This window comes from Palaemon carinicauda, chromosome 15 (genome assembly GCF_036898095.1).
Source record: "Palaemon carinicauda isolate YSFRI2023 chromosome 15, ASM3689809v2, whole genome shotgun sequence".
Lineage (NCBI taxonomy): Eukaryota > Metazoa > Arthropoda > Malacostraca > Decapoda > Palaemonidae > Palaemon > Palaemon carinicauda.
This window is the reverse complement of record NC_090739.1, coordinates 28902858-28915357: the sequence shown is the minus strand read 5'-3', so window position 1 is coordinate 28915357 and position 12500 is coordinate 28902858. Positions and strand designations below refer to the sequence as shown.

Genomic DNA, 12500 nt, shown 5'->3' with positions numbered 1-12500 from the left:
CGATATCTATCAAATGTATACAAATTGCATTACTGGACTTAAACCTTTAGGCCTTTGAACGTACAAAGGACGTTCTCACAATACATACAGCTAAACTTGAACATATCTAGTCCCGAGGTAATGTGAACTAAACCAGAAACCAAAAGCTTAACCAGATCATTGCCAAATGTGTATTAAGAGGCAAGTTTTATATGACATTTTCTTTTCTTTTTTTTCTAGTAATATTTTTCTTTTCTTTGTTTTAGTGATATTTTTTTTTCTTTCTTCGGGGCCTTTGTTACTAACTCAAAATGGATTCCTAGTTTGTGCTGATTTTTCATTGTTTTCTGGTATCTTATATCTATGGTTTAGGTTAGTTAGTGTTCTCTTTTTTGAGGGTACACTCAGGTACTCTATACTATGTTACCCCTTCCTCTTGTTTTTTTTTTTTTTTTTTTTTTTTTTGCATGCAGATCTTCCCATAATGTAACATCCTATACGTAGCACTTCTTCGTGTTAGGGCTCAACACTATATAGCATTGTAGATTATATTAATACTATTTATTCATTACTTCTCATATAGCTTATTCATTTATTTATTGCCTTTCCTCACTCGGCTATTTTTTCCAGCTGAAGGCCTTGGGATTATAGCATTTTGCTTTTCAAACTAGGGTTGTAGATTAGCTAGTAACACCAACAACAACAACACCAACCATAATAATAAGTGTCCGGCTATATATATATATATATATATATATATATATTCCGTCACGTTCAGCTCTCCCCATCCCTCGCGTAGGGGGGAGAAGAAATAGTCATCCCCCGGTGAAAAGGTGAGTGTGCATATTATATATATATATATATATATATATATAGCCATCATTTTTGACGGGACTCATACACTAGTATTAATAATAATGAAGAATTAATCGTTAGCATTGATTCCATTTGTTATTCTTGGGTCGTCATTCTTTACATGTAAATTTTTGTACAATTATCTTGAAGGTTAGAGTCCTGTTCTATGTGTTTTTTTTTTTTTTTCTTTTTTTTTTTTTTGTCTGACTAAAAAGAAAATTTCCCAACATTTCAACTGCTACTATCAAATCTTTGTTCCTGCTTAAACAGATGGTTGAGTAATTAACAAAATACTTCAAAAGCTGCTTTCATTTACCGGTTAATATGTTTTTAATTAATTCAGATATCTAGTATCCCTCAAGATGGGTAGATCTATGTTTACGGAAGTTGTGAAGCCATTACTTGGGGAAGAAAAGTTACCAATAATTAACGTTATGAAGAACAGCTCCCTTATTCAATGGGAATCAAAATGCGGTTCTTGTAATGCATTTATGAATTGGAGTGCACGGCCTCCCTCGAGAGTTACGTGTGGAAAAGCTATTTGAAAGCTTGTTCACGCTTCAAAAAAAATTTATGAGTAAGAACACTCATCTTAGCTAAATCAAAAGGGAGACTTCAGAAAATGATTCACATAATATATTGTTGGTGTAACGGAATGAGGGAACAGAGAACCTCTTGTATTGTATTGTAAATATATCTCGAACGCAATAGTGGATTTTGATAGCTTCTTAGAGAAGTGTGCAAGAGACATCTTGAACTTAATCCTATAAAATTAGTGGATCTGGGATAATAATTTAAGTCCACGGTTAATTCTTTTCGAATCAGCCTAAACACCATCGACCGCGGGCCCATAGTAATCAAGTAATAAAGGTTGAAACTTTGGAAGAAACTTGTACATCACCAACTATTGGGTGTAATAAAATAGTTCCCTGTACTGGAAAACTAGAGTATTAAACTCATTAAGGCTTAAGATTTAGGATTGAAAATTAACATATTTTTGTCTTCACCCGAAAATCAAGGAGAACACTGTAATACAGTTCCTTAATACTTAAATATGAATAAAATCCAAGTTATGTAGATTACTTACATGTGTCTATCTTCATGATAAATTTGTAGGCTAAATTGGATACGAAAATATAAAGGGACATCAATGCATAATAAAATAATTACACAAGGTAACTAATATGTAATTAAACGCCATCTACTGTATTAGGCACTTTATATGTGTACAAAATGATAAATTTTCGGAAATACTCCCGTTGGAAATACCATATATTTTTCCCTTTATAGACGTTGTCCAGTGAACTGGGCCTGATAACAATCCTGATGCTCTTTTATCCCTCTACTCCCTTCTGAGAGAGAGAGAGAGAGAGAGAGAGAGAGAGAGAGAGAGAGAGAGTAGAGCTTTCCCTCTTTATAGTATTTCTTGCCTCTTAATTTTACCACATAGGCCCCAAGACTAACAATACCACATCTCTCTCTCTCTCTCTCTCTCTCTCTCTCTCTCTCTCTCTCTCTGACCTACTTCTTATTTACGTGCTCCTTGCAGTGACTGCATCTGGGAAAGGAAACGAGATTTGACCAAAATCGGAGAGAGAAAGAACTGCGAAAGACGTATTGATGTGGCAAACTTCCACAGACGATTACAAAGAATGAAAGAATATTGTGCATTGTACCCAACAGAATTTACATAGTCTACTGTCACCTAAAACAACATAATCGGAAGCACCCAATGGAATCAAAATGAACTAACTTGAAGTAAGGAGAGGCAGAATTAGACACCGCAATTCGCAAAATGTATGAGACGACTACTTGAAGTGAAAAATAAGACGGTTTGAGTCAATCAAGGAAATGATAATCATCACAGAGGAAACAAACTAGTTATTGTCTCGAAACAGAAGGAAATTGATTTAGATCATGCAAGCAGTTAGATATTTCCCCTCAAAAAAGAAGATATATATATATATATATATATATATATGTATATATATATGTATATATATATATATATATATATATATATATATATATCTGACACTTTCACCCAATGACTACCTTTCAAATTAACTCTATTGAACAATTATTACCTACCAACTCAGACAACCAAACTATACAAAAATAAACGCTGGAATAAAACTTCTCAAAGTGAACAATTCATGAGAATTTTATATCTGGTCACCACCAACAAAATATAATTCCAACAACACCCACTACCAAACTCCCAGAATGAAAATTACCTGACGCCGCCCACCAGACACAGAATGAGATTAGGTTAACGCCTTCAATTGGATCATTATTAGATAAAAACAAGCGCAACGAATTGGCAGAACTGCGTGGGAGAGATTCCATTTTCTAAGACATCCTTCGAATACTTGCGATTTTTCTAAATTTCGAACTGTACCTTACCATTCTTTTTGTAAATTCTTGCTTGTATCTATTATTATTATTATTATTATTATTATTATTATTATTATTATTATTATTTGACAATGATATAGAGAAGGTATCGAAGTTATCAACCATAAACACCAGAGAAATAAAATCATCTTTTTATTGACAAAAAAAAAAAGACGAAAATTTCATTGAAAAAGAAACAAAAAAGAAAAGTAAGCAATGAAAAACAAAACACAATTCTAATCATAATATGAACAACGGGAATCTCAACTTCATGCGACAGAGTCATACAATATTCACAGCACGTACACAGAGGGGAAGTAATTCGTCATGAAGGAAAACGCGAACCAGAAACAAAATGTTACAGAGGCATTACACGTACAAGTATACAGTGAGTGATAGCGTAAGCTAAACGCTCGTTCAAAGGCATGAATGCGGAGACTGTCTGAATAAATCAACTGTGCAAAGAAAGACAATGTGCTGAAGAAAACATAGATATAACCAAATCATATTGGTTATTAGATGATATAATCAGCGTGGCTTTCGGTTGCAAAGTTTATTTTCGGAATTTCTTCTTCACAAAAAAAAGTTACAAAGAGAAAATAAATATGACAAGTTATGTACTGTATAAGTATATTTGATTTTAGTATTAAGTATATATGAACCATATGCATGCATACATATATATTACAAAATGACCAAGCATACTTGTAAGTGACATAATAAATCTAATGAAAGAAACAAATCATAAAAGAAAGAAATAAAAAAAATAGATTAATCTTCCACCCACAAAAATACAACAAAACTAACATGAGTTTTATGACGGCCCAGTTCCTAATCCGGTAAAGAAAAGGCACTGTCCGCTATCTGGCGGCGTTTCGAGAACATTAAGCAGTATATTTGGAAACAAACGATTCTCACTTCGAAATAGCAGTAGAGATGCATAATTCATGCTTTTATTTTTTATCTTTTTTGGGTGGCGCCATTCATCACCTCAAGTTTAAGTGAATTTCCATAAAGAGGTAATATATTTGAATGCCCCGTGAAGGGTAGTAAATGATGCTTCCACTAGGACGCGGAACAGCAGCCCGGGGGGGGGGAGGGGGGGGGGAAGAGTAGGAGAGGATGAATGGGAATTGTTGATAGTGGTGGAGAAACAAGGAGGAGAAGAGGGAAATTCGTTTAAAATGATATAAGAGAAGCGTGGGAGTAAAAGAGAGTTAGTAGAAAGTAAAATCTGATGTGTTACAATTTAGTGAGAGAGAGAGAGAGAGAGAGAGAGAGAGAGAGAGAGAGAGAGAGAGAGAGCGAGAGAGAGAGAGAGAGAATATGAAGTAATTTCTTGGTTAAGTAAATGAAAGAAACATAGGAAAACCAAACTCAATTCTTTTCGGCTGAAGCGAAAGTTCGAAATAAATTCTTGAAAAATCGTCTGATTCTGGTTCCAAAATTACCATATACCTCGCACGGTATACTACAGAATAATAATGAAAAATACATGCCATTAAAAAAAAGATAAAAAAACTTCATTCGCGATATAAGAAAAAAAACGAAACCAGAAAATTGATGTAAAGCAAAAGGAAAGATCTACAATATAAAAAACAAAATATAAAGGCACAGAGAGAAGCAAATCCATACCTATTAAAATTGAGCACATTTAATGGGATAAAAGCATAAGAAATACAATCAAAATGTCCAAAAGTATGTATGCCTAATCCTGGCAAACTAAGAAAAAGTGCAATATAAAAGGCAATCTGTAGACAAGACTTGACAAAAACTTCAAACTTGAAATTCAACACATAAAATAACATACAAAATATGCTACACACTAATTAAGATTAAAGTTAAAACAGGCACTTGGGGATAAAACTAATTAAAACAGGCAAATAATCAAATTAATTATAACAAGTTGGAATAAAATGGAAAAATTTACAATATTATTTACATACTAATACTGAGATTAACAACCAGACTCAAAATAAACTAAAATCAATAGTCTCTCTCTCTCTCTCTCTCTCTCTCTCTCTCTCTCTCATGCACACACATAGACACACACACACACACACACACACATATATATATATATATATATATATACATATATATACAGTATATATACGCGTGCGTGTGTGGCAATACCGATTGATACTTTTTTCTAAAAAAAAAAAAAAAAAAAAAACATTACCCAAACCAGTAATAAAATTAATCTCATAAATAACCATCAATTTTTATTTTCGAACTAATACGTTTTTAAAAGTAATCTTACATTCATATGAAAAATCATCCGTTAAACATAAAAAAAAGAATATTGTAACGAACTGCTATTACGCCAAAAAAATCCACGATAAAGATACAAAAAAAAATCTTGTTACATAAGAAATGAAGATCTTCGAAAGTCTTCCCTCGGAAGCCCTGAAAGAAAGTCGATTCGAGAGAAAGCACTTCGTTTCCCAATTGTTGTGGTCGATTTGTTCCAAATAGCGTCTGGGAATGATTAATCATTAGCCAAAAGGGGCCCAGCCATTCAATGGAAACACAAAGAGCAGATCAAGAGATGATTTCTAATTGGCAATCTGTAAGATAAATGGACAAATGGTTTTGTCATGGGAAGGAAAGGACAGAAACCAGCTAGTCTGGGGCTCAGAAAGGACCCTCTTCCAAATATCATACCAAATAATAAGCAAACAGGAAAAACATACGCCGACATTAGCTATAGTATATCATCTTGGGTGTTAAATTCTTTGCGGAAATATCACCAAATTTCTGACCTTCCAAAACCAGGCAACTTACTTTAGTCAAGTTGTTGAATCATTTATTTCATAGTTTTATTTTTTCTCCTATTCATTTTTCCGGTTATTTCTCAGTAGGTATTACTTACCTCTGAATTTCTTTTTCTGTACTTAGGGTGATTTTTTTCTATTGGAGTCTTTGCGCTTTTATCATTCTGCTTTTCCAAATATGATTACAGTTTAGGTAATAAAAATAATCATTAATATATTTAGTGTCGTCAGTGTTATACTGGACAACAAATTACGGAAATAATATTGAAACAGAAACTTAATAGGGTTGTGTTAACATTAATGGTAACTCATGGATATACAAAAAGTAACTAATATAATGTATAAATTGATTAAAAAACAGTTACGTTCTAGTTGGTAGATTTTTGTTTTCTCTATTTTTAACCAATGGATTTTTTCTTAATCTCAAACCAATAAGATAGTATTTTCTATACATATCGATCAAATATTGCCTCAAACAAACTTTTCCTCATTTGTTCTTTTAATTTTCTCTAAGCTAATTATTTTCAAAACCATCGTTCTTGTCCTTCCTTCACTTGAAATGGCTATCATGAATGGTACTAACCCTCTCATAGTGTATAGGATCCGCTATGTTCACCAATTTTATCGGACAATTTTGTCTTTTAGTTTATGGGTTGCATTTGTATTTTCTCTGCATATTGTCGTGTACATATTAATCTTTATTGTTAAGGTTGTTTTCAAGTATGGTGAGACCCTTTTATTACTTTTAATTCTTATTCTATCCAGTGATATTAAGCAAAATCAAGCCCAGCGCGTACCAAACTGGGCCAGTATCGTCTCGTCGACTACATGGCAATATTAGAGACCTTACGGTTACCTCCGGACAATATGATGTTTCACATTTTTAGAAATTTTGGATCTTCAATAGAATCAATAGCCTGAGCAGCCAATTACAGGTCTTAAGAAACCAAAAATTTGGAAATTGGGTACCATTCCAAGAACAAGGGGATTTTAAGTAGGTCAAGGACGGTGGCTCCTCAACATTCAGATCATTGCATTGACAACGTCTCTCTGACATCTGTATGGAACTCATTTAAAACACCAGGTATGAGTTTTCATTGCAAATCTACTTTTGAGAAACACATGCCCTCAGTTTTTTTATAGTTATACGAAAAATTGGCATATAGAGTATTTTAAAATATTTTTTTTATCAATCCGTACTGACGAAATGTTTTAATTCTTTCACTCTACCATGTTTTGAGTATTGATCTCCTGTCTGGTCGTTAACTGCTGACTCACCTCACCTTTTTGGACAAAAATGTGTGGTCTATTAAATTTTTTATTCAGATCTGAACATTACTTTTTGGTACTGTCAAGCTTTTTTTTTTTTTTTTTTACACGTTGCATAATAGTCTTCATATCTCTCATCATCCTTTGCATTCAGATATTCCAAAACTATACCACCCTTTACGTTGTACTAGGTATACAGTTAATTATAACCCTCGTACTTTTTCTATCATAAGGTTCAGTACCACACCGTATTCTAGAAATTTTATTCAAGCTGTGACCAGAACGTGGATTGATTAACCTGGCGGTTGAATCGGTGGAATTTCAGAAGTTCGAACTTGTTGCAAATGTTCTTCTGTTGAACAATATCACATAAGTGTCGTTACATAATCTATATATGTCTGGTTTATTACAACGTTGTTACTAATCTGTAAATATATTATATTTTTTCACTTTTTTAATTTCTCATACATAGCTTATTCATTATTTCTCTATTTCTTTTCCCAAATAGGTTCCTTTACCTGTTGGAGCCCTGGGGCTTGTAGCTTCCTGCTTTTCCAACTAGTTTGTGGCTTGGCTAGTAGTAATAATAATAATAATAATAATAATAATAATAATAATAATAATAATAATAATAATAATAATAATATATGATCAACCTTGTATTAAAAGTTAAATTTGTTCATTCAATTACATGTGAATGAAATGTAACTTCAGTAAGTAGATGAGAAAGTTATTAAGCTTCTTCGACCTTGGCTTTTAACGATCTCTCTCCCGCGGCTACCAAGGACTCAAAAATGATTTCCGAATATCACGAATGAGATACAAAAAGCCCTAATCCATGCGACACATGACAAAGGTAGCGTAGGAAACTGTCCGCCACCCAATTAACTGTGAGACTTGACACAGACGAATGCAGTGGACCAAAAATAAACAAAAAGAGCCACATGAAAAACAATGGCATAGCCAAGGTCAGCCGGAAATTATCCAATGCGGTGTTTTTAATTGCTTGTTTGTCTATAACTGTCCAAACTTCTATTTCCGTGAGGTCAGCAACTAGTTTTTTAAAGGCCCCTATCAACAGGAGTTTAAGTCATTTATTGTACGCCTATATATAAACTTCATTGATTTCTACCCAAAGCAACTGACCACCTCAATAGATCCTGCATAGGCTGAGGTGTCAAAGTTGCACACACACCAAAGGCATTTCGGAAAAAAAAAAAAAACCCTATCTTATTCATACAAAATTTAACTAAATGTAACACATTCCATAATTATGCATCATAATACTAAATACTACACTGCATAAGCATAATCTTACTTAATTACATAATATAATTTACCTTACAGAAAATTTTACCAAAAATATTTTTACCAATTTACACTATCAAAAGAAGACGTATGTAAACATAATAATCATAAACTGAACTCTATAAATCTAAAAAAAAAAAAACGATGGAGATCGCAATTAGAGAACACAGAAAGAGAATAAAACCGAGGAAACGCGAAATAAAAAATGAAGGTCTCAGAGTTCCTTCCCGAATAGTGGAAAGAAAAGGGGTCTGGAGAAGACCCTCTGGGGCAACGAAAAGAAGTCCTGGAATGCTGGAGGAAAGCCCTGGAAGGAAGGTGATGAATAATCGTCCTGGAATGTAAGGAGTTGAGAAGTCAGAATTGAAGAGGTAGGACTGGATGAGGGATGGGGAGGAGGGGACAAGTGGAGGGAGGGTTTTGTGCAGTTGGAGATAGTAGGAATAAAAGAGAGAGAGGATATCTCTTCCCAAAATTAGGAACTGCAAATTACGTAAGAAAAATGGATTTTTAATATAAACAATTGAATGAAAAGCGCTAGGGAATGGAAGAACGAGAAACAAACACACTCAAAAAGAAAAACTAGTCATCGCACAAACATGCTGTTGGCGATATATATATATATATATATATATATATAATCGGAATACCTTATATACATAGTTTTCATAACCTAATATATATCATCTTATGAGGACAGGAGTACTAAAATTCCTTTGTTGCACCAAACGCTTATATGTGACCATTACTAACCTGAAATATTCGTTGTTATCTAAGCTAGCAATTAATATAAATATCGAAATTAGTAAATCGTACTTTTTAAAAGTTCAGACATCAACGTCGCACTGAATCTTCAAAACCTATATGAAAACATCCTAATGTTCACCCAACGTTGGCCATTGCAAGGCTGAGATAAGAAAAGTATAGGCTATGGTTGATGATTATCAACAAACTACATCAAAAGACCATTTTAGTCAAAAGCATTCCTTATTAATAACTGTCATAGAACATATCAAGATTCTTCTGGCTGTCAAAGAGCTATCATAAAATTTATGACAGAAACTTAGCAAAGAACAATGAGCATATTGGAACTATGACCACCTAATCAAGGATTCTCATGCGCTTTTGCTTTGAAATATCGTATAGTTTTGACACAAACATAATCCAGTTCGTGACCATCAAAGCATTGGGAAATCAAAGAGCAGATGACTGCACTCATGGCATACAAATTATATACTTATTTCACGGGAGCCAAAAAAACCTCAACCTTAAAATTGTAAACATAAGAATACCATAGGGTTTGGCAAAATCACATAAGAGGCTTTACAACATTATAATAAGCCTACGCATCAAAATAATGATGTCAAATTTCGAGAAATCTTTCCTGGTAAACTTGACTATCTAAAAGTTACGATAATGAACCTGGGAACTGGGATCCAATGTATGACTCATCTCCGCTTTATTTCCAAGAAAGAAATTAATCCTCAAACTTCAGCTTCCTTTTATTTTCAAGCCAACTCAGGAGAAGGGGCAAGTTCATCGATACATTTTCCTTTACGGATTAGAAAGCATTTTGGTTACCTTAAATTGATTTTTTTTCAGTTATCATATAAACCTAAACTTTTTTCCAGTGTGCACAGATCCAATTAGTCACACACACACACACACACATATATATATATACATATATATATATATATATATATATGTGTGTGTGTGTGTGTGTGTGTGTGTGTGTATTACAACATACAGCCTTTTCTTAATGAGGGTGGCTCTAAATAAAAACCAGCACAGTATCCACAACCGCTTTCATCCTTAAATCTAGAGTTAATATTTGTATTGCAAACTTCCCCCATCATTAGTAGCCCATCGCATCCCCTACACACACTACGCCATTTATCCTTATCTCGCATATCAAGATCATTATTTTCTAATAAGTCATTCACCACATCTATCTAACCCTTCCAAGGCCTCCAACCTCCAACACTTTATTCCTATAAAGCATATATAGGAAACCGTGATTCCATTTCGAGGACGGAAACTCTGGATGAATTTTCCTTAAAGGCAGATCACAATATGATTAATAAATTCAGATCATTACCAAGGAGAATCCATATCCCATTCGAATAGAATTTTCTAAATATATTTTTCTCTGTCCTTTTCTGTTACAACAAAACACAAAATTCCTTGGTGTTATATACTCTTTTTCTTACACACAAACAAACACACACATACATACATACATACATACATACATATATATATATATATATATATATATATATATATATATATAAACAATTTTACTGGGTAAGTTCCTTTATCACAAAAAGACCATATTTCATGGCCGACACACACACACACTCTCTCTCTCTCCCTCCTCTCTCTCTCTCTCTCTCTCTCTCTCTCTCTCTCTCTCTCTCATAGTTTTTTAGATACCATCCAACTCATTCCATTTTTTTCTAGTGACCCGAAGCCTAATTAAAGAATGTTTGTCCTACTTTATCTTTTCCCTTTTCAGTACAAAAAAAGAACATTATACACATATATCTATCGAGGGAGATGCGGAGGAAGTTCTGAGACTTGAAGAGATTCTTTGAAAACGAAAGATTGGTTTGGCCTCGGGTACAAAAGGATCTACATCCCGGACCTTCCTGTAGGGGATTTCCTCAGGTTTGTTTTATTACAGCTTAAGTCTGCCACGTGGGAAATTTGACAATACTCATCACAAGCAACAGATAACATGATTTAAACATGTTTTGACGAATGTGCAGGATGTGAATGGGTTACGGCCTGCACTAAGGGTGTATTACGCTACCTATGCAAATCTGCTATTAGTGGTTTACCTGAAAATATACCGTTCAAAATAGAATGCAAACATTTTCTGTGAGTTCGCACTTGATTACATACATACCACTATGCGAGCAAGTCTACAAAACCGTTTGCCGCATGAATACAAAGTGTAGTTTGCATATCGATATGGTAATGAGCATCCCCAGCTCTTATATTATATTCACTGAATAACTTTCTGTCCTCCATCTACAAAACATGGACTCGGGAAAATTAAAACCAAACAAACATACCGATATATATATATATATATATATATATATATATATATATATATATATATATATAACTGGGAAAGGGGGATGGCAGAATAGCTACATTTAAAAAACGACAAGACAAAAATTATTATAGTCCTTCAGAATCTCAAATAATAACGAAGAGATCCATGAGACAGATGTAAAAATAAATAATATAATATAAAATGTAATGCACACGCAGAAGGGTAAAACAATAAACAAACTAACAAGAATAAAAACATAAAAACTTCGACAAAATAGAGGAAACATACAAAGGGAAGGCAGACAATGAAGGATAATGCCACAAAGAACAGACAAAAAATAAAACAACGAACAGAAAAAAGGAGCAAAATTTTGAATTGCTAAAAACAAGGAGTGTCAAAAAAAAACAATATCAAACAAATAAAGATACAAACAGAGTACAGGGAAAATTCTAATGCAACGCCCTTCAATGAGGAATCTAAACCGGTGACTACGTTGAAAAAGTTTAATTTGGAAGGACAATGAAACTTTAATTACTAAAGGAACATTTAGGGTAAAGTCATATAACTAGGATGAGGAAGGCGTAGAGAGAGAGAGAGAGAGAGAGAGAGAGAGAGAGAGAGAGATATGTACTGCATGCATTTTAAAATTATACTTTAAAAAATACTAATGCTGATAATCTTACTTTACCAAAGACAGTATTTTTTTGGTATATTTATCTTTTCCACATGAAACCTAAGGGTAATGAACTCCACGTTTGAAACGAAACACTAAAAAAAGGACTACACAAAGCAACTAGCCTAAACTTAATAATATAAATATAGGATGAGAAATTGCTAATTTATTT

General features: G+C 33.4%; 1 long non-coding RNA gene across 2 annotated transcripts in view; it reads right to left on the bottom strand.

The window, feature by feature from the left end:
* LOC137654536 (uncharacterized) overlaps window positions 1-12500 on the bottom strand; it is a 347835-nt gene that overhangs the window by 148129 nt on the left and 187206 nt on the right. The window lies entirely within an intron of this gene.